The 25,751-nt window shown below is 49.3% G+C and overlaps 1 protein-coding gene across 1 annotated transcript in view; it reads left to right on the plus strand.

The window, feature by feature from the left end:
• LOC103092046 (protein IWS1 homolog) overlaps window positions 1-25,751 on the plus strand; it is a 46,728-nt gene that overhangs the window by 10,150 nt on the left and 10,827 nt on the right. The window contains exon 3 of the mRNA XM_007502723.3: window positions 9,605-9,751. The gene's annotated coding sequence lies outside the window, so the exon portion shown is untranslated. The remainder of the gene's footprint in view (window positions 1-9,604; window positions 9,752-25,751) is intronic.

Genomic DNA, 25,751 nt, shown 5'->3' on the forward strand with positions numbered 1-25,751 from the left:
GTCACCCAGCTGGGAAGTGGCTGAGTCCAGATTGGAACCCAGGACCCCCCCATCCTTGGGTCTGCCTCTCCATCCACCGAGCTTGACCTTTGTTCTTCCAGATGAATTGTTATTGTTTTTTCTGGTTCCATTTTCCACATTTTCCTATATAAAGTAATTTTTGGAGGTTTGTTTAGTATGCACTGATCAGTGCATCAATTTAGGTAGAGTTGTCATTTTTATTATATTGGCTCAGCCTCATCACGAGCAATGAATTGTGTGAAAAGCGTTTTGTCATCGTCCTCATCTAGTTCCGGGTTTGTCTTGCCAGGTAGACCCGGAGTGCTGTTAAATTTTACTTGGATTGTTTTTCATTGTTTTTTGTGACAAGGTTTTATTTTGCCAATTATATGTAATAACAATTTTTTCACATAAGTTTTCTGAAGTTAAAAGATCCAAATTGTCTCCTTCCCTCCCCCTTCCTGGAGACGGTAAGCAATTTGGCGTATACATGTAATTATCATGGAAAATCGATTTCCCTGTTGTCCGTCGTTGTAAGAGAATATTTGTTTAAACCAAAAACCCAAATAAACTAAAGTGAAAAAGTAGCATGCTTTGACCTACATTCCACCGGCAACAGTTCTTTTTGGGGGGGGGGGCATTCTGCCATAAGTCCTTCAGAACTGTCCTCGCCTATCGTGTTGATGCGAGCAGCTCAGTCTTTCCTGTTGGTCATTCCACAAGCGTGCTCTCACTGTGTGCAATGCCCTCTTCACGCAGGTCTTTGCAGCGTCTTCTGAAATCATTCCGTTCATCATTTCTTATAGCACAATATCAGCACCTTCAGATACCACAATTTATTTAGCCATTCCCCAAACATGGACCTCCCTCAATTTCCAATTCTTTGCCACCACGGAAAGAGCTGTGATAAACGTTTTTGTACAAGTAGGTCCTTTTTTTTCTTTTAATCTCTTTGAGAAATAGACCTAGATCCACAGCTTTATATGATCCTTTGGGCGTTATTTCAAATTGCCTTCCAGAATGGTTGGATCAGTTCACAACTCCACCTGCAATGCATCAGTGCCCAATTTTACACCATCACCTCAAATTGATCATTTTCCTTTCCTGTCATATTGGTCAATCTGATAGGTGTGAACAATTTGCATTTCTCTAATCAAAACTAATTTAGAACATTTTTTCATGTGATTCGATTGATAGCTTTGATATCTTCATTTGAAAACTGCATGTTCGTATCCTTTGAGCATTTGTCAGTCGGGGATCTACTCTTATTTTAAATGGAATTTCTCTTTCTATCGCTTCCTGCTGGCCTTTGTTGGTAATAGAAATGCTGATGATTTGGGGGGGCTTATATATATCTTACTACTTTACTGAAGTTGTTAATTATTTAAGCTAGTTTTTCAAGTGATTCCCTATTCATATTAACTGCCAAGTGGGATAGTTTGGCTTCCTCATTGCTTATTCTAATTCTTGAATTTCTTTTTCTTATTACTATAGCTAGCATTTCTAGTAGAATATTGAATAATGCTGATAATGGGGATCCTTGCTTCACCCCAATCTTATTGAGAGTAATTCTAGCATATCCTCATTACAATTACTGCTTGCTGATGGTTTGATAGATAATACTTGACATTTTAAGGAAAACTCCATTTATTCCTATGCTTTCCACTTGTTTTTTTTTAATATCTTAATTATTTTTTTATTTAAAAATATTTTCCCATGTTTACATATTTTGTTTTCTTTCCCTCCCCTCTCTGGAGGGTTTATTATATCTAACTTTTCTAAAATTCTATTAATCCCTTTTTTCTTTCTTTTTTTTTTAATGTATTCTAGTTCTGAGAAGGGGGATTTGAAGTCCCTCACTCTCTGCTTATCTTTTTAAACTAGATCTATTTTTGCTTTTGCTTTATCTGAGATTAGGATTGCTACTCCTGCCTTTTTTTTTTTAATAACAGTTGAAACATAACAGATTCTGCTCTAGCCCCTTATATTTACCTTGTGTATATATTTCTCTGTTTCAAGTGTGTTTCTTGTAAACAACATATTGTCAGATTCTGGTTTTTAATCTACTTTGCCATTTTATGGGCGAATTCAACTCATTCATATTCACGGTTATGATTACTAACTGTGTATTTTCCCATTTGTTTGTCCTTCTCCTTTTTATTCTGTAAATTTCATTTTGCTTCTGATTATTGCGTCTCCCAATCTGCCCTTCTTTCTACCATTCCCTTTCTCTTAGCCCTTTCCCCTCTTACATCCCTATAGAGCAAGGTAGATTTTTATACCCAACTAAGTGTGAATGTTATTCCCTTCCAGTGTAAAAACTCTTCCTTTTGCATCTCTCTCTTTTTTTTACCCCTCACCTTCCATCTTAGAATAAATATTGTGTATTGGTTCCAAGGCAGAAGAGCAATAAGGGCTAGGAGATGGGGGTTAAGTGACTTGCCCAGGGTCACCCAGCTGGGAAGTGTCTGAAGCCAGACTTGAACCCAGGACCTCCCATCGCTGGGCCTGACTCTCCATCCACTGAGCCCTCAGCTGCCCCCTTGCATCTCTTTTAAGTTAGATAATTTGCTGTATTCTCCTTCTCCCTTCTCTCAATGCATCCCTCTTTCTTACTTCTTGAGAAGAAAAACCACTGAACTTGGTGTATCAAAGGCTCTTTTATTTCATCCTGATGAGAATGGCCATTGTTACAGGCACTCCAGCCAGCCAGCAAGTACAAAGGATGGGAGCAGAGATGGCACTTCCCCCCCTTCATCACTGGCTGTTTACTTGAGAATTATAATCTTATCTAGCTAGCTAATCAGAATGTGCAATTTACAAAACCAACGACTTCAATCCCATCAATCCCAGCATATCCTGTAGCATTTTAACCAATCCAAAACAGCTTGTTTCAATTCTATCTGTCTGAACTGGGACTTGGGTTGGAAACACAAAATTGAACTTGTTTTGATTGAAAGGCTCCTTGACTGCATTCTAGTGATTCATTGAGAGGAGTCCACCCTCTTACTGAACTTCATCTCAGACCCCTTAATTTTATTTTTTAAAATCATCCCATCAGAGTCAATTTACACCCATAGCCGCTATTTAATTGTCCCAATAGTGATCAAGTTCTTAGGAGTTACAATTATCATCTTCCTATAGGAATGTAAACACTTTCGCCTTATTGTATCCATTATGATTTCTCTTTTGTTTTTTCTTTTTATGCTTCTCTTGAGTCTTATATTTGAAAGTCAGATTTTCTATTCAGTTCTGGTCTTTTCATCAGGAATGCTTGAAAGTCATTTATTTCATTAAATATCTATTTTTGTCCCTGAAGGATTATACTATTTTGCTTAGTAGGTGATTCTTGGTTGTCCTCCAGAATATCATATTCCAGTTCCTCTGAATCTTTAATGTAGAAGCTCCCAAATCTTGTGTGATCCTGACAGTGATTCCACAATATTTAAATTGTTTCTTTCTGGCTGTTCGGAGCATTTTCTCTTTGTCTTGGGAGCTCAATAATTGACTATAATATTCCTGAAAGTTTTCATTTTGGAATCTTTTATAGGAGGTAATTGGTGAATTCTTTTTTTAAAAAGTTTCCCTTCTTTCTTAGAATTGATACTAAGGGGGGGCAGCTTTGTGGCTCAGTGGATTGAGAGCCAGGCCCAGAGATGGGAGGTCCTGGGTTCAAATCTGGATTCAGACCCTTTCCAACTGTGTGACCCTGAGCAAGTCACTTAATCCCCATTGCCTAGCCCTTACCGCTGTTCTTCCTCCAAAATGGAAGGTGAGGGTTTAAAAAAAAAAGAATTGATATGAAGTTATATAAGAATAGAAGTCATTCCCCATTAATAAATGGTCAAAGGATATAAACATGTAGTTTTTAGATGAAGAAATCAACAGCTATGTATAGTCATATAAAAAATCTTCTAAATCACTATCGATTAGAGAAATGTACATTAAAACAACTCTGAGGTAAAACCTCACACCTATCAGATGGGCCAATATGACAGTAAAGGACAATGATAAATGTTGGAAAGGATGGGACAAAATTGAGACACGAATATATTGCTGGCGGACTTCTGAATTGATCCAACCATTCTGGAGGGCAATTGGGAACTATGCCCAAAGGACTATAAAACTGCACATCCTTTGATCCAGTAATACTACTACTAGGTCTGTACACCAAAGAGATAAAAAAATGGGACGGGGAAGGGCCTTCTTATACAAAAATATTTAGAGCAGCTCTTTTTGTGGCAAAGAATTGGAAAATAAAGAAATGTTCATCAGTTGGGGAATGACTGAACAAGTTGCAGTATAGAATTGTGATGGAATACTATCATGCTATAAGAAATGATGAGCAGGTTCAGAAAAACCCAGAAAGACCTTCATGAACTGATGCAACGTGAAGTAAACAGAACCAAGAGAATTGTACACAGAACAATATTGTATGATAATCAATTGTGAAAAACTTCATTATTCGGAGCAATAAAATGATGTAAGACAATTCTGAAGGATTTATGACAAAGAATGCTATTTACCTCCAGAGAAATAATGCAGATTGAAGCATACTATTTTTCATTTTATTTGTGGATTTTGGTTTCATAGGAATATTCTCTCACCACATAAGCAATATGGAAATATATTTTTCAAGATCATACATATGTAACCCAGAGCTAATTGCTTACCACTCCAGGGAGGGGGGAACAATTTGGGTATTTTAATTTTGGAAAATGAATATTGTTGTTACATGTAAATGGGAAAATAATATTAATTTTTTAAAAGATCAATACTAAGTATCAGTTCTAAGGAAGAAGAGCAGAAAAGTCTAGACAATAGGGTTTAAATGACTTGCCCAGGTTCATATAGCTAGAAAGTGTCCCAGGACAGATTTGAATCCAGGTCCTCCCAACACCAGGCCTGGTCTTCTATCCATTGTGAATTCTTCAAATTTCTACTTTACTCTTTAGATCTAAGCTATCAGGGCAATTTCCCCTAATTTCTTGGAATATGATGAATTTCTTCAAATATAATGTCTAGGCTCTTTCTTTGATCATGCTTTTGGGTAATCCATTAATTCTTAAATTATCTCTCTATTTTTTATTTTCCAGGTCATTCTTTTTTCAAATGAGCTATTTAAAAATTTCTTCTACTTTTTCATTCTTTTAACTTTGTTTCTTGATTTTTCGTGGAGTAATTAGCTCCCGGTTACCCAAATCTAATCTTTAAGGGATTATTTTCTTCAGTGAGCTTGTGTAGAGCCTTTTCCATGACTGATTACATATATATATATATATATATATATATAATTTTTTTTAACACTTTTTGTCTTAGAATTGATAGCAAGTATTTCTTCCCAGGCAGAAGAGTGACAAGGGCTAGGCAATTGGGGTTAAGTAAATTGCTCTAGGTCATACAGCAGGGAAGTATCTGAGATAAAATTTGAATTCAGGGCTTCCTGTCTCCAGGCTACATTCTCTATCCACTGAGCCACCTCGCTGCCCTATTTCTACTTTTTAATTTTTTTTGCCTCTTTTTCCATTTGGCCAGTGTTAGGTTTTTAAGGTGTTATTTCTTTCAGTGTTATTTTTTCAGTATTTTTTGTACTTTCTTTATCAAGCTATTAACGCTTTTTTCATCATTTTCTAGTTTCACTCTCATTTATTTTCCAAAATTTTCCTCTACTTCTCTTATTTGAGTTTTAAAGTCCATTTTGAGCCCTTCAGGAATTCTTTTGGGCCTCTGACCAGTTCAAATTTTTCTTTGAAGCTTTGTGTGTAGTTGTTTTGAATGGTCAGGTTCTTCATTTGTCATTTGCTCATTTTTCCAGACTCTTTCATAACATAATTTTATATTAAAGTTGGGCTCTGCTTCCAGGATAGAAGGGGCATTGTCCTAAGCTTCAGGCCCTTCATGTTGCTGTTTTCAGAGGTATCTGGGGGGGGGGGGAGGAGAGATACCTTTTCAGTGCTTCCAAGGTGGTATGATGAAAGGAGAGGCATGGTCATGACTCTCCTGGACTATTCTCTGGTCTGTCAGTGAACATAAAGCAGTCGTCTCCATCCTGCAACTGTACCAAGGGCCCCTAGACCCCTGTGGCTGCAAGGGCTAGTGAGTTAGTTCTCCTCTTAGCTCTAGGAATGTGACCTGGAACTGAGAATGAGAACTGGAACAGAGCCCTGCACCCAGTTCCAGCAAAGGGTCCCCTGTAGTTTTCTGACCAGCAGTCTGACCTCTTTAAGTCTTCAGGCTGAAAGCTCCTGTGCTGATGGGTCTGTGATGGGCTCCAGGTCCAATTACCAGCCTCTTCAACTGACCTCCTAAGTTGACCTGGTCTAGAAAATTATTTTACTCTGACCATTTGTTGGTTCTGTCTGGAATTCAATTTGAGATGTTATTTTAAAGTGGTTTGGAGGGGCATTTGGGAGAGCGTGGGTGAGTCCCTGCCTTTACTCTACCAGACCTGGGATTATTATTTTTTAAACCCTTCCCTTCTGTCTTAGAGTCAATACTGTGTATTGATTCCAAGGCAAAAGAGTGGTAAGGGTTAGACAGTGGGGGTTAAGTGACTTTCTCATGGTTACACAGCTAAGAAGTATTTGAGGCCAGATTTGAACCCAGGACCTCCCCTCTCTAGGCCATTAAGCCATCTAGCTGCCCTCTACCTCCTTGAGATAACTTTAAAAATTTTTTTAATTTAATTGATTAATTAAGAAAAATTTTCCATGGTTACATGATTCATGTTCTTTCCCTCCCCTCCCATAGTTGATGAGCAATTCCACTGGGTTTTACATGTGTCATTGATTCAGACCTATTTCCATATTATTGATATTTGCACTAGGATGATCATTTAGAGTCTACATCCCCAATCATGTCCCCATTGAACCATGTGATCAAGCAGTTGTTTTTCTTCTGTGTTTCTGCTCCCACGGTTCTTTCTCTGGATCCTGAGATTACTTCTTAAGATTGTAGAACTCCATATAAATAACCCTGGTGGTCTTCATTCTGATTCTTGAGAAACCTTCTTGGGAAGGAAATGTTTTTTCAAGCTTTTGGAATACGCCATCACACACACCCATTTCATCACGTTGAAATTTAGTGTTGTCTGCCAGAGGGTGGCAGTCCTATGACAGTTCTGAAGGAGGAGATCAGAGAGACTTCATGAAAGAGGTGGCATCAGAACAAAGATTTGTTTTTAACAGGGAGCTAGAAATATGGGAAGGAGGCGTTTCAGGTATCAGGAATAGTACAGCCAAAGACCTGGAGGCAAGAAACTAGAATCTGACCACTTGAAGCTCTGAAGTTAATTTTTATCATGAAATACACCTTTGGGAATATTTCTTTATCTTCTAAAATCATTGATTTTGAGGGAAGGAGCCTCAGAGACCATCATCATCACCATAGCTAGTGTTTACATAGTACTTTATGGTTGGCAAAACCATTTGTAAGTGTTATTGATCCTCTTAATGCCCTTGGGAAGGAGGACTATTGTTATCCCCATTTTATAGATGAGGAAACTGAGGCTGAGGGAAGTTCAGTCATTTCCCCAGGATCATAGGAACAGTAAGTAAAGCCAGATTTGAATTCAGGTCTTCTTGAGTCCAGGTCTACTGCTATTTCCTTAATCTGTGACAGAGAGCCCTGGCCCGAGTGGGGCCTAGATTTTTGCTTAAATAGATGTTATCTAGGGTCCAGTCCAGGCTAGTCCAGCTATGAGGGAAAGTAACTTTTGGCTTTGTGAGGAGAAAGGAAGTCTGTGCTCCTCTAGTCTCCTTCAGTCTCCTCCCTCCAAGAGGTGTAACGGGCTAAAGACACGTTTATCTGCCACATATCAATACTGGTGGTCTAGTTGTCCGATGCTGCTTTTTAGGGCTTCACAATAGAAACCCCTTTCCCTGGGTACTCCAAAGGGGAAGGGAAGGCTGACTCTCCTCAAAAACAGGTCACACAAAAAGAGGACCTCATAGAACTGCCCAACACTTGGCTCGTGAAAACAGTAAACAGAAATGGGAAAGATTGTCCAGAGTGGACCCAGTCAGCTCAGGCTCCTTGGCTTGGGAGCAGGATGAGAATCTGAGCCCAACCAAAGAGAAAAATTAAATGTGAAACCAGCTCTTAGAAGTTCCTCAGGTTTCAGGGGCTAGAAGTTAAGAGATGTGTAGGGGACCCTCCTCCGCATATCTGCAACTTTGGGGACTACAATTAACCATTAAAAAATCTGCTCCTTCTCTCTGTTTCTTGCTGTCTCCCTTCCTTCCTTCCTTCCTTCCTTCCTTCCTTCCTTCCTTCCTTCCTTCCTTCCTTCCTTCCTTCCTTCCTTCCTTCCTTCCTTCCTTCCTTCCTTCCTTCCTTCCTTCCTTCCTTCCTTCCTTCCTTTCTTCCTTCCTTCCTTCCCTTTCTTCCTCTCTTCTTCCCTTTCTCCCTCCCTCCCTCCTTTCCTCCCTTCCTTCCTTCCCTTTTTTTTCTTTGTCTCATCTCTCCACATTTATGCAAGACTCAGAAGTCTCCCTGTCTGTCAAGAATCATCTCTCTCTCATGTGGACTCAGAACACACTGTAGTTGCTGAGCTGCCTTTCAGGGAATCCACTCGAGCAGTCATGAGTGACGGTATTCCATATCTGAGAATTCTCCTGCTGGCTGTTCTCAAGGAGACACAAGTTAGAAGGACGAGCCATAAGGAGACTTGGACATCAGGGAATGAGTCTGGATGATCTCCAAGGCCCCTTTCACCTCTCAATCTATAACCCTATAGCTTAGGCAGGGCACTGGATAGAGACTCCTCTTCCCGAGTTCCAATCTGGCCTCAGATACTTCCTAGTTGTGTGACCCTAAGCAAATCACTTCACCCTGTTTGCCTCGATTTCCTGATCTGTAAAATGAGCTGGAAATGTAAAGCACTCCAGGAACTTTGCCAAGAAAAGCCCCAGAGTGAAGTCACAAAGAGTTGGAAGCACGACAGGATCTGTAAAGCTGGGATACTTTTCCTCTAGAAAGGAGAAAGTCACCGAAGGCAGTTAGAGGGGTAATAGAGAAGAGCCTGGCCTAGAGGCTCGGCACCGCGGGTTCAAGACTCCTTCCTGCCACATGATGGCTGGACAACGGCCCAAGTGCTCCGTGAGGCAGGGCCTGCTCAGGCAAGCAGCCGGGTCTGCCTGAGCCAGCCCCTGCCTCAGTGGGAGCCCCCCAGAATGGCGCGCACGCAGTCCTTCACTGCCTTCCAGCGACTGTTGGTGGGCTCTCCCCCAGGCCAGCCGCAGCCAGGGGCCGTCCATCTCGGACATCCCAGCCTGTTCTTCACCACGAGGGAGTCTTATTGTCCGTCCCACAAGGCTTGCTGAGCAGCTGGCTCGCACAGGGCGCTCTGGCACTGGAGGGGATGAGAAGTGTCCTTCCAGCCCTGGCCGGCCTCGTGATCTTGGGATCCGGGCCCATGTGGGATGGCTCAAAGCTGTGATAGTCCAGGGCGAGTTCACCGAGCCGAGAGCGGCCGCTTGGACGCGGCTCCGGAGCCGGCCCTGGCGGGGGCTCCGTGCAAGCTCTGTGCTCTCTGGCTGCTGGCTCGTTGCCCTTATCAGCCCCACAGACCCAGAATGCGTGTTCTCCTCTCCTCTGTCTGCAGGTTTCCTGGGGCTTGAAGACCAGATCGAGGATCCCCACCAGCCGGCGTGCTTCCTGCTCACTTCCCAAATTTAAGAAAAAAAAGAAAAAGGAGGCGAGTGAGAGACAGTTTCACTTCCGCAGAGAAGAGTGATGGGAGGAGGTCCAGGTGAGGCGAGACACACTCGGGGGGGGGGGGGGGGGGGGCCGAGGCTTGGGGCTGCCGCTGTGGGGGGGGGGGTGGCCCGTTTCTTTTCCGTCCTGGTTGTCCTCTTCTGACCCAGGCCCAGAATTGCCTGCAGCTGCCTCCCCAAGTTGTGCCCCCGAGGGTGCTTCTCTGAACGGTCCCCTGGGATCCCTCATCCCCTGGGTGGCTCCCTGGGGCTCGAAGGCCTCCCAATCAGCCACGCCACCCAGCACTCCAACCCTCTGCCCCCCCAGGGCCCAGACTGAGGCCTGCCCTGTGCCCTGGAGGGGATGAGCGAAAGCTGGATCCTGCCCCCCAGGGAGCCAGGAGGGAGGCCCAGAAGCCAAGGGCAGCCACAAGGGCTTGGGCTCCTACGGGCCATCCTTCCTCCCTTCCCCCTTGGTAGCTCCCAGATTTGGGCCAGACGGCTGAGCTACGGCCCCAGAGAGCTCTAACCGAGTTCCCTGGACTCCGTCCCAGCTCTTCCCAGAACCGAGGAGGTGCAGTCCTGCCGCAGACATTTAGGAGCTGAGGGAACCTGGGAAAACGGGGCCACCGCTGTCTGCCTCAGTTTCCCCAAAGGATGAATGCCCTCTGGGCGTCCGCAAGGAAAGGCCTGAGGTCTAAGAGGGGGAAGGAGGAGAGTCATTGAGGGGCCTTTGGGCAGGCTGTCTTTGGTCTGATAAATGGAATCTTATTAACACCATCTTCAGCCACTTCCTCCCACCAGGGCAGCAGGGAGACATCTGACTGCTTCAGAGAGCCGCTGGGGGGGGGGGGGGGCAGCGTCCTTGCTGGCTCGCCAGTCATGGCGCGTGGGACCCCCCCGAGAAGAGAGGCAAAGAGACTGGTAGAAGGGAGCAGGGCCGGCCTCCCCGCCTCGTCAAAGCTCTTGGGGGGGCGGGCAGAGGCAGGACACGTCCCGACACGTCCCGAAGGACGAGTCCTGTTGTAGTTCTGTTGGGACGAGCCGGACCCGAGAGGACTAGGCGACAGAGCCTCGGCCGCCGTGTTTGGGGGGCTCCCCTCCTTGGTGCCCGGCGATGTCCGAGCGCCCCAGGGGCTCTCCCAGGGACCGTTCCTGCTTGTCCCTTGGGCAGTGGGGGTGCCGAGGGGCGCTTGCTCTACCAGCGGCCCCCCCCCCCCGCGCCTCCTTGTGGCGGCCCTGGAGGAGCCTTTGCCGTTGGGGGAGGCCAGTTAGCTGCCAGGAGGGAGCAGGATGGGCGACCTTAGAGGAAATGGCCGGGATGAGTCACAGAGACAGCCTCTGAAGCCCAGAGCTCGCCGCCAGAAGGGCCGAGTCACTCGCAGGTTTACGAGCTGATTAAGCCCAGCTTTATGGGATCCCGCAGGATGCCTGGAGACGCAGCTCCAGCGCCCTCCCCACACCAAAGGCCGCAGCTGTCGGGGCACCAGCGGCCGGAGCGTCTGTTATTGACGGTCCGGGGTGTCCTGTTGGGCGCAGCGAGGGGCCGACCTTCTAGACGCTTGGCGTCAGGAGGGCACGTTAGGCCTGGCCTGGCACGCTGGGCGCCCGGCTGTGCGTATCGCGAGCTCGCCGGGCCTCCGGCCTGATCTGGGAGGGGGGGATGCCCGACAGCCTCTGCTGGCTGGCCATGGGCGGCCGGGCAGGCCTTGTGACCGGCTCTGCCTTCAGGCCTGTTGCCGGGCGGGCAGCCCAGGATCAGGGCCTGAGGGTCCCCATGGCCCAGGCCGGGGGGACGGGGAGGAGGGGCCTGAGGGTCCCCGTGGCCCAGGCTGGGGGGCCCAGGATCGGGGCCTGAGGGTCCCCGTGGCCCAGGCCGGGGGGACGGGGAGGAGGGGCCCGTCGTCTTCACGGAAACTCTCCACCACCTCGGAGTAGCCTGTCACGCTGGTCCTTGTCATCCCTTGTAACAGGAGCTAATAACAGGTTGGGTGAAAAAATGGGCTTCCTCTGAGCCCCTTTGATGGGCGCGTGTTGTAGGCAGGGAGGGCGGCCGTGACTGACTCACCTCCACCTAAGAAAGTTCAATTAGGCGTCAAGGTTCAAGGCAGAAGGGCAACGTCGAGCCTTCCCTGGACAGCCTGGACAGCTGGGCTGGGCCGCCTCCGGCTTCGGCCGCACGTGGACGTGTGGCCGGCCTTCGTCCCCCGCAGCCCCCAGCAGGACCCCCCATTACGGCCCCTGGGGGAGCCTGGCCAGAGAGCAGCTGAGGGCTTCCTCAGGGCCGCATTTAGCCATGGGCGCCTCGAGGAGCAGCCGGTCCCCAGGGGTCCCCTGAGCCTGGTCTGGGCTCCTCAGAGGCCCACAGAGGCCCTGCTGGAGGAAGGCCTGGGGGCCGCCTGCTCGCTTCGTGACTGTCCGAAGCATTTGCTGGGCACGTGGAGGCGGCCCGGGCAAAGCAGAGGACCCTGAGCGAAGCCGGCAGGGAAAGTGCCCCGAGAAGTGCAGGAGGAGGAGGGGGAGGGGGCGCGGGGAGGGACTGGGTGCTGCCCCATGGGGGGGGCCGGGGGGGAGCTCTGCAGCTCTGGCCTTCAGCGCGGCTTCCTGGGCTGAGCGGCCCCTCCCGTCACTGACAAAATTCTCCTTGAGCGCCCAGAAGAGCTGCGAGCGGCTCTCCTCTGCCCGCCCCGCCTTGCTGTCGCTTCTGTCCGTGCGCGTGGCTGCCGGGCCACAAGGCCCCCACGGTGCCCGTGGGGGGGGGTGAAGGGAGGAGTGCCGCCAGGCGGAGGAGGGTCAGTGAGCCCAGGAGCCGCCGGCCCCTCCTGAGGGCAGAAGGGATCCGCCCCTGTGGGAGGGCCCCCTGGACTCTTGGACGCCGTGACGGGCCCACACGGCTCCCCCTCCCTGAGCTTGGGCTCCCTCGGGCCCCAGGGAAGGCCCAGCGTCTCCTGGAAGGCTCTTCCGGTCGCCCCTAACGCGCGTGCCTTCGGCCGCCTCTCTGCCGGCTCTGTCCCTTCCAGCCTGTGTGTAGCGTGCTGGGCCGTTGCACCGGGCGCCCGCGCTGCTCTGTGCCTCCCTTCAGAGCGCAGGGTCGGCCGAGGAAAGGGTCATCGACTGACTGACTGACCGTCTCTTCACGTCTTTTGCTTCTTTGCCCCTTGTTTTTTTTGAACCCTTACCTTGTCTTAGGGTTGGGTCTGAGTTCTAAGGCAAAAGACTGGCAAGGGGTGGGGGAGGGGTGGCAGGGTGTGACTTGCCTGGGATCACCCAGCTAGGAAGTGTCTGAACTCAGATTGGAACCCAAGACTTCCTGTCTCTAGGCCTGGCATTCTATCCACGGAGCCACCCAGCTGCCCCTCAATAGCTGTTGTCACTCGTGTCCGACTTCATGACCCCATTGGAGCTTTTGGGGGGGCCAAGATATTTGAGTGGTTGGCCATTTCCCTCTCCAGCTCATTTTCCAGATGAGGAAACTGAGGCAAGCACAGCCAAGTGACGTGCCCAGGGTCACCCGGCTCGTAGGGAAGGCGGCTCGGCCTATGATTTCCCCCCTTCATTAGCGAGGCTCTGCTGGGTGGGATGTTGAGAGATATCAGGCCGGGGGTGGGGAGGAGCGATCCCCTCCCCCCAAGGCTTGGGCAGCCCAGGATGGACGCTTTGCGGATGTCCCAGAGTGCCCAAGAGCAGGTGATTCAGAACCGGGAGGTGTTGGAAAACCCCTCCGGCAGGAGATTTCGAAAGAGATCGAGGGTAGAAAAACCCCAGCGGGTGGGGCTGGGCCAGGAATGGAGAGAAGGGAAAGGAGCCGGGCGGGCTGGGGCCTGCACACAGTAGGACCGCTCTCTGACCCCAGGTTCTGTTTTCCCAGGCGGCCTCTGTTCTCTTTCCAGGCTCTCTGTGCCAAGGGGGGAGACGGGAGAGGCCCGGAAGGGGAGGAAAGGGAGCGTCAGAAGCTGGACAGGAGGAGGCAGGGAGAAACGAGAGAGGAATCGAGGAAGGACAAAAAGGGGACCCTCCGAAAGGGAGCTGGGGAAGAGGAGGGCTCTGAGGGGCCCCCCAAGAACCAGGCCCGACATTCGGCTCTGTAATGGATGGAAGTCAGACTCGTCCTCCACTGGGTGAAGCCGCTGCCCACCAGTCAGGGACGAGAAGTGGAACAGCAGGGCTGGGTGACTCACCCCGTGTTTGTCTCCTCCGCCACTCAGAAGTCGTGACTCCCCCTGCCTCGTGCAGGGCGGGGACCCACCTAACCAGAGTGACAGCTTGGCCTCTCCTGGTTCCACGGATGACACATGACAGGCTGTGGCATCCTCGCCCCACCCACCTCAGCCCCCAAGCCCTTTCCTAAGAGAGCAGTAAACAAGCCATGGGCAGGGGGCCGGCCGGTCCTCCAAGAGCCCCAAACGAGGCCGGGCTGACCTCAGCCGGCTTTTCTTTCCAGAAAAATCAAACGGCTTCCCGGGGCCTTGGGATCCCGGAGCCGAGGGGTCCCCGGGAGAGCGTGGAGGCCGGCCATTCAGCCCTCCCTTGAACACCCACCACTTTAGACATGGTCATGGTGACCGTGTTCTCCCCTGGAGTGAGCTGCTAAAGGGTGCCGCCCACGGATCTCGGTTTTGCCCTGTAGGGCCAAGTGAAACAAGGTTCATCCCTCTGACAGCCTTCCCGATGTGTGCAGGTAGCCGCAGCGTGTAGAGCACCAGGCCGCAGGGTCTGACGTTCGGCCTCTGGTCTGTGGGGTCATCGGGACACCTTAGGAACTGCTCGGTGGAGATCGGGGTCCCCTGGCCTGTTGCAACAGGAAGTGCAGTGCCTTTGACGGACTTGCTTCTGAGGAAGGCCCTGCACCGCTTCCTCCTGGCTGCTGTTTCCCTTTCTGAAGCTCCAGACCCTCCCTTTAGTGGTGTCGCCTTCTCTTCCAACACCAGCCCCGTCAGCCACGCTTTGGAGAGCTCAAAGGCCCCCGGCCTGGGGAGAGGAAATAATGGGTGGTTCCCATCAGAATCAAAGTGATCTGTGGAAGTGAGCAGGATCCTTGGGCGCGAGAGCCCCATCCTCAGGGCGTCCCCTCTGATCCCATTCATGGTTCCTCCATCGCTGCTTCCTAGGCTTCACTAGCTGTGTGGCCTTGGTCCAGTCACCTCCCTTTATGGGCCTCGGCGTCCTCGGCGGTCAGACGAGAATCATGGGGCCTGCGTGCCTCGCATGCCATTGCTGAGGAGGCATCTTGTTGACAGCCACAAGCTCCAGAAATGGGGCACCCGATGATTCAAGGCGAGGCTGTAATAACAGGGCTGGCGAGAGTTTGTCCCAAGGATGGCAGGCAGCATGTGAGGAGCTTCAGTGGAAGGTCTGGGAAGTTCCTGGGGGGGGCACGAGAAGTGGCTTCAGATCCTGGCAGGTTCTTTGGGGGGGGGGAGGCAGGGAGGCCCCAGAGGCCAGATCTAGGAGCAGCGAATGGCAGGAAGGAGGGATGGGGCAGGCAGGCAAATTGGGGGTTTAGCTCAGAAATCTCCGTGCCTGTGAAGGCTGTTCCAGGTAGAAAGCGTTCCCTTGGAGAGGCCTCCCTGTCGCGGGCCTCGGCCAAAGCCTAAGGAGATGTTTGTTGAGTTTAATTGGATCATCGCTTGTCAGGGAAGCCAAAGATAGAGGATTCCTGTTCAGGGCAGGCTGGATCCTTTCATCTGTTCCTCTTTGCCTGGTTCCCTTAGCTTTATTATTATTTATTAAAACATTTGCCTTCTGTATTCGAATTAAGTATTGATTCCAAGGCAGAGAAGAGCGGTAAGGGCTAGGGAATTGGCGTCAAGTGACTCACCCAGGGTCACCCAGCTAGGAAGTTCTTAGACCAGATTTGAACCCAGGACCTCCTGTCTCCAGGCCTGACTCTCATCCACCGAGCCACCCAGCTGCTCCTTCCTCATCCCGGGCCTCTGGACCCCCTCCCCTTTCCTTCGTGCTCCACGTCCCACCCAGCTGGCTCCTTCGGCCAGCATCCGAATCCTCTCTTGGGTCTTTGCTGCTGCAGGGGCTGCTCCCTAAGAAGCCTTATTTGGGGTCCCCCCTGGCCTGGGCATTCCGGGGGGGTGCAGGGCTTGGGGGGAGCCCACCCCACTCGCGTGGGACTCCCTGGGGCCAGGAAGGAGCCCGCGGCCCCGGCCCTCCCCACCTCACAGCCTCCGCCGCCCCCAGACTCTGGCCGGCTCATCGCCGTGGCGGCGGCCCCAGACGCTTGGCGTGTGAGCTGGGGAACATGTGGGGTCGTTTCGGGCCAGAAATACTGGTCAGGCGGAGGGCGGAGGCATGTGAAGCAAGCGCCGGGCTGGCAGGGGCCAGGCGGGAGGACATTCCAGAGCAGCGACAGGTGGCGAGAGCTGGGCAACGTTGTCTTGTTGGGCCTTGTGCGCGGCGGGGCCTCCCTCTTCTTCCGGAGTGCCAGGCGGGGCCCGTTCCTTTGGCCCTGTTATTACCGCTGGCAGAGAGAGCGCCAGGCAGCTGTGTTTGTGCCTCGGGGAAGCAGAGACTCGAGTCATTCCAGTCCTCCTGGTCTCGGGAGCTGCTCATCCTCTGGGGGGAGCCGCTCGGGCCTGTTACCTGGAGTCCCCCAGGGAGGGGCTGGCAGGAGCCGGCTGGACTGGAGGAGCAGAGGGGGCGGAAGGCCCGGCCAACATCACTGCCGGGTTTGGAAAGACGGGCCTGTGGGGCGGAGGTCAAGGGAGGCAGCCTTCCGGCCCGGCGGAGAAGGCCGCTTCTCGCTCTCTCCTTCCTTCCCCGACTTGACGCTCCGGTGATGGCTGATGCGGCCGCTCGCAGCTTTGGCCGCTCGTCTGCAGGGCAGCAGGCAGCCCCCGAGATCGGCCAGCCCGGCGGGGACGCTTGGCGGCCTTCGCGACCTGCCCGCCTCTCCAGAGTTCCTACACGAGCTTAGCACGCGCTGCCCCTGCACTGCCAACGGGCCTCCTGTGCCGGGCATTTCTCTCTCCCTCAGGTCCTCCTTCTGTACAAGGAGGGAGTTGGGCGGGCTCGAGACCGAGGCATCCTCTGATCTCGAGCCACAGACGGGCCAGCGGGGAGGACTGATGGTGGTAACTGGGAGGAAGGAGAGCAGGCGGGGAGGCCTCGTCCTTTCTGGGCCAGGGCAGATGGCACGTCCATGGCGCTTGGGGCCAGGATCGATTTCTAAAGCTATCATCCCTTTGGGGAGCTTGGACGGGTGGGGTGTATCTCCTGCTTTACAGAAAGGAAAACTGAGGCACAGAGAGAGGGCCTCCTTTCCCTTCTCGGGCAAGGAAAAAAGGGAGATTTGACTCCTTGGATGACGGCATCTTTCCCAAGTCAGAATCCCCATAGTCGACTGCCAGCTAGGAGCCCCTGGAGGGGGAAGGGCAGGTCATCCCCATCCCAGAATCACAGTCATGGAATTTGTGAGTTGGAAAGTTTCGGCAGCCTCTGGTCCCACCCACACCACGAGGAATCCCCGCTCTGACATACCTTCCAAGGAGCCTTCCAGCCTCAACTTGAAAACCTCCAGGGAGGGGAGAAGGAGGTACAACTTCTCCATTTGGCCCCCCATTCCACTTCTGGACAGCTCTAATTGGCAGGAAGGTCTTCCCAGAACTTGCTCCTGGCTCTGGGGCTAAAGGGAACCAACCCCATCCCTCCTCTGAGGGTTGCCTAGCTTTTTGTGACCCCTTTGGGAGTTTTCTTGCTAGATATGCTCAAAATGGTTGGTCATTTCCTTCTCTAGCTCATTTTCCAGATGAGGAAACTGAGGCAAACAGGGCAAAGGGACTTGTCTAGGGGTCACCTCGCCAGTGACTGTTGAGGCTGGATTTGAATTTGGGTCTTCCTGACTCCAGGCCCTGATGCTCTGGGCCACCGAGCTGCCCTGTGAGAGACCTTCAGGTACTTAAAGCAGCTCTCCTGTCCCCAGAGTCTTCTCTTCTCCAGCCTAAGTATCCTCAGTGCCTCGGAGCAGGCACATTAGTTGATGTAAAAATATTCTAATTCCACTTGAAATCCAATTTCCATCCATTCCTTCTAGTGATTTTGCCTCTGAGTAAAAAAGAATGCATTCCATCAGATGACGGCAGCTTGTTCCTCCTTAGCTGACCCTCCCAGGCCTTGGACCCTCCCTTGGCCCGGCTGCCCTCCTCCGGATTGGCTCCAGCTTATCAAGTTTCCGGCTTTGCTTCAATAAAGACTTAGAAGAGTGGTAAAGGCTAGCACTGGGGGGGAAGTGACTTGCTCAGGGTCCCCCAGCTAGGACATGTCCGAGTCCAGATTGGAACACAGAACCTTCCCTACCTAGACTTGGCTTCCAGGCCATAGCTGCCCCTGTATCGACGTTCTTCTTAAACCAGGGCCCCAAGGATGGAGAAGAGGTCCCAGTCATCAGCTGACCTTCATCCGGCACCTACTCCATGCGCTATTCACTGTGGTGAGTGCTGGAAATGCACGTTCAAGTGGAAAGCAAGCTAGGTCTTCCCTACCCTCCAGAGGTCGCCTTCTCTTGGAGGAAGGAGAGGGAACAGTGCTGCTGGCTGAGGAGGGACCCAGGGCTGGCCTCGGCATGCCAGGCCTCCTGAGATGGCTTGGTGAGGAGCCATCTAACCAGCTGGCTGGCCGTCTTGGTCCTGGAGGCTCAGCCCTCGTCCTACCACCCCAGACTCCACCAAGACGTCCACGATTGTTTCCCCCCATCTTGTACTGAGCAGATGTGACGCTTTTGCTTCCTTACCGTCTGTGCCGTAGCTTCCTTCTAACTGTCCTCCACGGTGGGCATCGGCCCCTCAGGAAAAGAAGGTTGGATGACGGAACAGGCCGGGGCCTGGAACACGCAACAGCTCCGGGCTCTTTGCTGTTAGGCCGTGTTTCCCCGAATCACAGAACCAGGACCCCAGCGACCCTCTGGGTGGGGACTGAACAGAAGTGACCAGCACAGCGTATCCAAAGAGTGGCCTTTGGCCTTTGCTTGGAGACTTCCTGTGCCGGGGAGCTGGCCACCGTCCAAGGCAGCCCACTCTTCCCTGAGAAGACTCGTCATGTGGGGAATGTCTGCAGTTAGCCCTCACACATGCTCCAGGGCTCCATCCCCGTCCCTTTCACCCTCCCGTTGATGCTCTTCAGCTTCCGAAGTGGGTCCTAAACGTGTCTCCAGAGCCCTGCCCTGCGGGCGGTGCCGAGCAGGGCCCAGAGCAGCAGAGCTCCCCCCTCCTCGCCAGCTCTCTCGCCGCTTCTGCGGAGACAGTGGTAGCGGGGTAGGCAGCTCGGGGCTAGAGCGCCCGGCCTGAAGTGGAAAGGCGCTCTTCAATTCAGGTCTGACCTCAGAATCTTACCAGCCGGGTGGCCCTGGGCAAGTCCCTCCCCTGTAAAGTGGGCTGGAGAAGGAAATGGCAAACCAATCCAGAGGCTTGGCCGTGCCAGACAGGGCTGAACGACCCAAAAAGAGTTCCCTGACCCCCCATCTCTTTTAGATGGGCTGCCCTCCTGTCACCCACCTCGCTCCCCCCGGCTCCCAAGCCGGTCCTTGGGGAGCCGATGCTTTCTTGAATCCGAGTTTATTGCTATGGAGTTTCATTTGACAAGGTTGGGCTAACATTCCAAACTGTAAACAGGACCTCGATGCCATCAGCAAGTGTTACTAGCTTTACCTTGGCCTCTGGGTCACCTGAAGATGTGCTAAGCATGTCACTTGCATCTTCACCCACTCAGTAAACTGCCAAGAGAAGCCCGGATGCCTGGGGCAGGCCCCTGGAGCCCTTCCACGTTAACGCGGAGGGTCAGGTCTGAAGGCACCCAAGGGCCCTGCCTCCTGGCTCATGTCTCTCCAACTTTCCCAAAGTTCGACTAAGTGTCTGATCAACATCCTTCGCTGGAATCTAGGAAAACTGCCGTCTCCATGAAGAGAGGGAACGAAACGCGTCTCTCCTGTTCCCCATGAAGCCAGGACGTCTCCCGGTGCTCACGGCTCCTCTTCTGGGAAGCTCCTTGACTTCCTTTTCATATTACGTGTGGGTGTCGCGTCCCTCGATGTAAAGGGACAACCTGCAGATGCCCCAGATGCCCCCAAGGCAGGGTGGGAGACTCGGAAAGCTCCATTGCTTCTGGAGAGACACAGTCCGTTAGACCCGAGGCTTTTCCTTAATCCTCTTTCTTCTGGGCCTCTCTCTAGTCTTTGACACTGTCGATCACCCTCTCCTCTCCGAGGTTTCAAGGACCCCCCCCCCATCCATTCTCCTCCAACTTCTCTGTCTCTTTTGCTGCTTTCCCCTCCACATCCTGCCCTGTGACCATAGGCATTCCTTGGGGCTCTGTCCTGGGCCCTCTTTTCTCCTCCCTCTAGACGGCTTCACCTGGCGCCTCATCAGCTCCTGTGGATTGAATGACCATCTCTGGGGGGGGGTTCTCAGATCTATTTGTCCAGTCCTGACCTCTCCCCTGACCTCCAGTCTCTTCCTCCCATTAGACATCTTAACTGGGTATCCTTTCAGAGTCTGAAAACTCACTTGATTATCTTTGCCCCGCCGTGTCTCCCTTCCAGACCTCTCTACCATTGCCCAGGGTGCCACCATCTTCCTAGTCCTCCAGGCTCCCACCCTTTACTCTTTCATCCCCCATAACCAAGCTGTTGCCAAAGTATGTGATTCCCTCTGACTCCTCCCTCTGGTACAGACTCCCATCACCTCCCACCAGTAGTCTCCTGGAGGATGTGCCTGCCACAAGGCATCTTCCTGGAGGGCGCGTCTGACCCTATGACCCCTTGCGCAATAAATCAGGGGCCGTCTATCACCTCCAGGATCAAATGGAAACCCCAGTTTTGTGTTCCTTGGCTCCAGCCCTCTCCCGTTAGGTGGTGTGATGGATGGAATGCCCCATCTTCCTTAGTTCAAATCTGCCCTCAGATCCTTACTAGCTGGAAGACCCTGGGCAAGTCATGTAATGCTGTTTATCTCAGTTTACTCATATGCCTGATTGGCTCCCCTGACTCACTCCTTCCCACCCACTAGCCTCCCTGGATTCATTTAAGTACTGCTGTAATCCCACTCCGGATCCTTCTTTAGTACCTTTCTTCTGGTGATCATTCCCAATGTATCCTCTCCCACTAGATTCTGAGCTCCTTGAGGGCAGGGACTGTTTTGGGCCTTTCTATGTCGCTTCAGTACCTGGTATATAACAAGCACTTGATCAAATGTTAATTTAAATTTTATTTTATTTTCCCCAATTATGTGTAAAAATAGTTTCCAACATTTTAAAAAGAATTTTGAGCCTCTCATTCCCTCGCCCTCTTTCCCTTCCTTCCCCGCCTACCAAGATGGTAAGAATCTGATGCGGTTTTACATGTGCAATCATGTAAAACAGTTGTCCATGTTGATCCTTTTGTGGTAGGAAACGCAAACAAAATAATTAAGAAAGTGAAAACCGTTTCCTTTGGTCTGGGCTCTTTCTTTGGAAGCAAATGGCACTTTTGGCCATGAATCTTTGGGGCTTGTTTTGGATCTTTATCCTGCTGAGAAGAGCCGAGTTCTTCACAGCTGGTCCTGGAACACTATAGCCATCGCTATGTATGTTTTTCTCCTGGTTCTGCTCATCTCACTCTGCTTCAGTTCCGTGAACTCTTTCCAGGATTTTCTGAGTTCTTTCTGCTTGTCATTTCTTATAGCACCATAGTTAGTGTTCCTTCACAGTCACATACTATGACTTCGCCATTCCCCAACAGATGGATGAATATTCCCTCGCTTTCCACCCCCACCAAAAGAGCTCTAGATATTTTGTACATGTAGATCCTTCCTCTTTTTGTGTTTTATCTCTTTGGGATACAAACCTAGTAACAGCATTGCTGGGTTAAAGGGTAGGGAAGTGTTTTATAGCCCTTTGGGTGTGGGTCCGAATTGTTCTTCAGAACAGTTGAATGGGTTCACAGTTCTCCCAGCAGTGTGTCCCCGTCTCAATTTTCCCACAAATTTTGTCCGTTTCCTTTTCAGTCATAAAGGCCGACCTGCTAGTTGTGAGGTGGTACCTCAGAGTGGTGGTTGTTTTTTCTAATTAATAGTGATTTAGGGCATTTTTTGAATGACTATCGAGAGCTATAATTACTTTATCTAAGAACTGCCTGTTCATATCCTCTGACCATTTGTCGATTGGGAATGACGTATTCTTATACAGTTGACTTGTTTCCTCTATATATTTGAAAAGTGAGGCCTTTGTTGGAGAGACCGGTAAACATTTTTTTTAACCATTATCCATCCTATTTTCCTGACTTGTTTATCCTCTGGCTCAAAAGTGTTTGGCTTTTGACCACTACATCATCTTTTCTATAAGCACCCCCATCTCATCTCCCTCCCTTCCTACTTTCCTGAAAGCTTCCTATACCCAACTGATTGATATGTTCTTCCCTCTTTGAGCCAGTTCCAATGAGAGTCAGGTTCAAGCACTTCCCTCCCCACCTCCACCATCTTCCCCTTCCCTGTAAAAGCTCATGTCTCTTTTGTGTGTGATAATTTACCCCATTCTATTTCCCCTTCCCCTCCTCCCAATGTATTCCTCTTTCTCATGCCTTCAGTTTATTTTTTTTTTTAGATATTATCCTTTCACACCTTCACCCTCTGCCTATGTATACTTCTAACTGCCCTAATAATGATCAAGTAATTTTAGGAGTTAATTTCCCATGTAGGGATGTACATACACACTTTAACCTTGCTGAATGGCTTCGGATTTCTCTTTCCTGTTTATGTTTTTATATGTCCATTGAGTCTTGTATTTGAGAATAAAATTTTCAATTCAGTTCTAGTCTTTTCATCAGGAATGTTTGAAAGTCCTCTATTTCACTGAATATCCAACTTTTCTCCTGAAGGATTATGCTCAGTTTTGCTGGGTAAATGATTCTTGGTTGAAGTCCTAGCTCCTTCATCCTCCAGAAAATCATATTCTAGGCCCTCTAACCCATTAATGCAGAAGGTGCTAAATCTTGGGTTATCTTGCCTGTGGCTCCAAGGTATTTGAATTGTATCTTTTTGGCTATTTGTGATATTTTCTCTTTGACCTGGGAGTTCTGGAATTTGGTTGTAACATTCCTGGGAGTTACCCTTTTGGGATCTCTTTCAGGAGGTGATTGGTGGATTCATTCTATTTATATTTTACTCTCTGGTTCTAGAATATCGGGGCAGTTTTCCTTGATGATTTCTTGAAAGATAACGTCTAAGTTCTTTTTTTTTTTTTAATATATCCTGGCTTTCAGAGAGTCCAATAATTCTTAGTTTCCAGTGAGTTATTTCACATTTTCCTCTTTTTGCATTCTTTTGACTTTGTTCATTTATTTCTTGATGTCTCATGGAGTCATTAGCTTCCACTTGCCTTAAATTCTACTTAATTAAATTCCACTTAAAATTCTAATTTTACATATTATTCTAAATAGCTTACTACCACCTCCTCTATTTATGTCTTCTATTATGATAAATGATAGAAAAACATTTTAAGAGTTATGAATATCTTTCCATTTAGAAATATAAACCATTTGACCTTATTGAGGACCTTACATTCTTCTCTTTCTCTTTTATTGTTTTTTATGTTTCTCTCAGATTTTGTATTTGGACATCAAATTTTCTTCTTAAGTCTGGTCTTTTCTTTAGGAATACTTGGAAATCTATTTTATTAAATAACCATATTTTCTTCTGAAAGAATATTTTTGATGCATAGGTGATTCTTGGTTGTAAACCCAGTTCCCTTGCCTTCCTCTTTTCTGTTGTGCCTCATTTCCAGAATAATGACAATTATTGCAGGTGTCAGAGAGGACCCTATCCCACCATGGGGCTCCTCCTCCACTAAGTTCCCAATTATGTAGTCCATCATTTATCTCTACCCTTTCTGGTTGATTTGTTATTCTACATTTCCCTGGAGAACTCCTGGTATTCCCCCAGAGGTTCCAACTGCTTCCAACCACTTAGGGTGAGTAGAATCCCTTGGGGCTCATTCAGTATAAGGTCCCCATCTCTCTTCATTGACTATCTCTCTTTACCCAAAAGAGCATTCATCAGTGGAATACCCTCTCACCTCCAGAGTAGGGCCTCTTTTCTTCCCGTTCCCCATTTTCAATCTTTCCTCTCTCCTCACTTACTTCTCCCATAAGTTCTTCTCTTTCTGAGACCAGAGATCACCTTCTCCTCATTGTTAGCCCTTGACTTGACTCCAGTGTATCACTAACTCCTCTCCATCTCCCTGTTCTCTCCTGGTTTTAGGCATCCTTCTATGATGTAATGTAGCCCCCCAAAAGAAACATTCACTTATATGTAGTTTCACCAGGTTCTGCCCATTAAGTCCCCTGTCCACCTTTTCACTATTCTCAAATACCCCTATCAGATTTCTACCTTCACCCCTGTTTTCCTCTGGACATTTAGAAAGAAATCTCCTGCTGTCATTTGTCCCTCTCTTACTGTTCCTGGCCCTGCCTTTATTCACTCTTCCTGCATTTCTTTTATTTCTAATCTTCTGTCCAGAAGCAAATACTCTCTTCAGTTCTGGTTTTCTTTCTAAAAACTTTACAAACTCTGCTTTATTATTGAATATCCATCTTTGGTTATCTATGGTTAAGCTCAGATTTGTAGAGTAGGCTGCCCCAGACTTCATCCTGAGATCCAGTGCTCTTCAGAACACATCCCACTCCCTCCTCCTCTTCTAGCATGTACAGAATAGTCTTGCTTTATTCAAATAACTTTTCCTTTGTATTTAAAGGTCTTTCTCCTTATGGATTGCAAAAGAGTTTGAAACTCTGAGGTTGTATTTTTTTTTCTGGAGGTGATCTATAAATTCTTTGGAATTTCATTTTCTATGTTCAGAAGTTCTGAGCAGTTTTCTTCTATTATTTCCTACATTATGGTGTTAAGGTTTTTTGTCTTGTGTTCTTCTGGGAGATAACCTAATCCCTAGGTTATTTTTGAATTCAATATATTTGCTTGCAAAGGGAACATATTATCTTTTAATATTTTTGCTTCTCTTCTTCTATGTTGCTCTTCAGTTCTGTATATTTTTACATTTCCAGTCTATTATTCTCCCTTTTGTTTCTTTGGTCAGATTTGCCATTTCACATTCAAAATTTTGTATTTTGTCCACTTTTTGCTGTGGAGAACATAAGTTCTGCTCTCATGATTCTCATTTCTTTTTTAAACCACTCAGGAACAGTGTATTACAGACCTGTGTTCTCAAATTCTTCAGGGTCATCAAATGTTGAATCCTTTAATGCAAATCCAGATCAAATTACTTACCATCTCCAAGAGTAGGGAGGGAAGGGAAGGAGGAAGACCATTTGGATCTTATAATTTCTGAAAATGTATGTTGAAAATTATTTTTAATTAATTAATCAATTTAAAATCTTTTCCCCTGGTTACATGATTCATGTTCTTTCCCTCTTCTCTTCCCTCCCCACTCCCTGAGCTGATGAGCTATGTTGAAAATTATTGTGTGTAGTTGGGAAAATAAAATATCTCTGAATAAAAAAGTTGGATCTTCTCTTCTTTTTCTTCCTTCCTTCCTTCCCTCCTTCCTTCCTTCCTTCCTTCCTTCCTTCCTTCCTTCCTTCCCTCCTTCCCTCCTTCCTTCCTTCCTTCCTTCCCTCCTTCCCTCCTTCCTTCCTTCCTTCCCTCCCTCCTTCCCTCCTTCCCTCCTTCCCTCCTTCCTTCCTTCCTTCCTTCCTTCCTTCCTTCCTTCCTTCCCTCCCTCCCTCCCTCCCTCCCTCCTTCCTTCCTTCCTTCCTTCCCTCCTTCCCTCCTTCCCTCCTTCCCTCCTTCCCTCCTTCCTTCCTTCCCTCCCTCCCTCCCTCCCTCCCTCCCTCCCTCCCTCCCTCCCTCCTTCCTTCCTTCCTTCCTTCCTTCCTTCCTTCCTTCCTTCCTTCCTTCCTTCCTTCCTTCCTTCCTTCCTTCCTTCCTTCCTTCCTTCCTTCCTTCCTTCCTTCCTTCCTTCTTTCCCTTTCCTGACAGTTTGTTTGTTTATGTTCAAGGTCTTGAGATTTTTTCTTCCTGATATCATTGTTACTTTCAGGGGGGGTTTCTGTCTTATTTTCCTTAT

The sequence above is a fragment of the Monodelphis domestica genome, chromosome 6 (assembly GCF_027887165.1).
Source record: "Monodelphis domestica isolate mMonDom1 chromosome 6, mMonDom1.pri, whole genome shotgun sequence".
NCBI classification, from domain to species: domain Eukaryota; kingdom Metazoa; phylum Chordata; class Mammalia; order Didelphimorphia; family Didelphidae; genus Monodelphis; species Monodelphis domestica.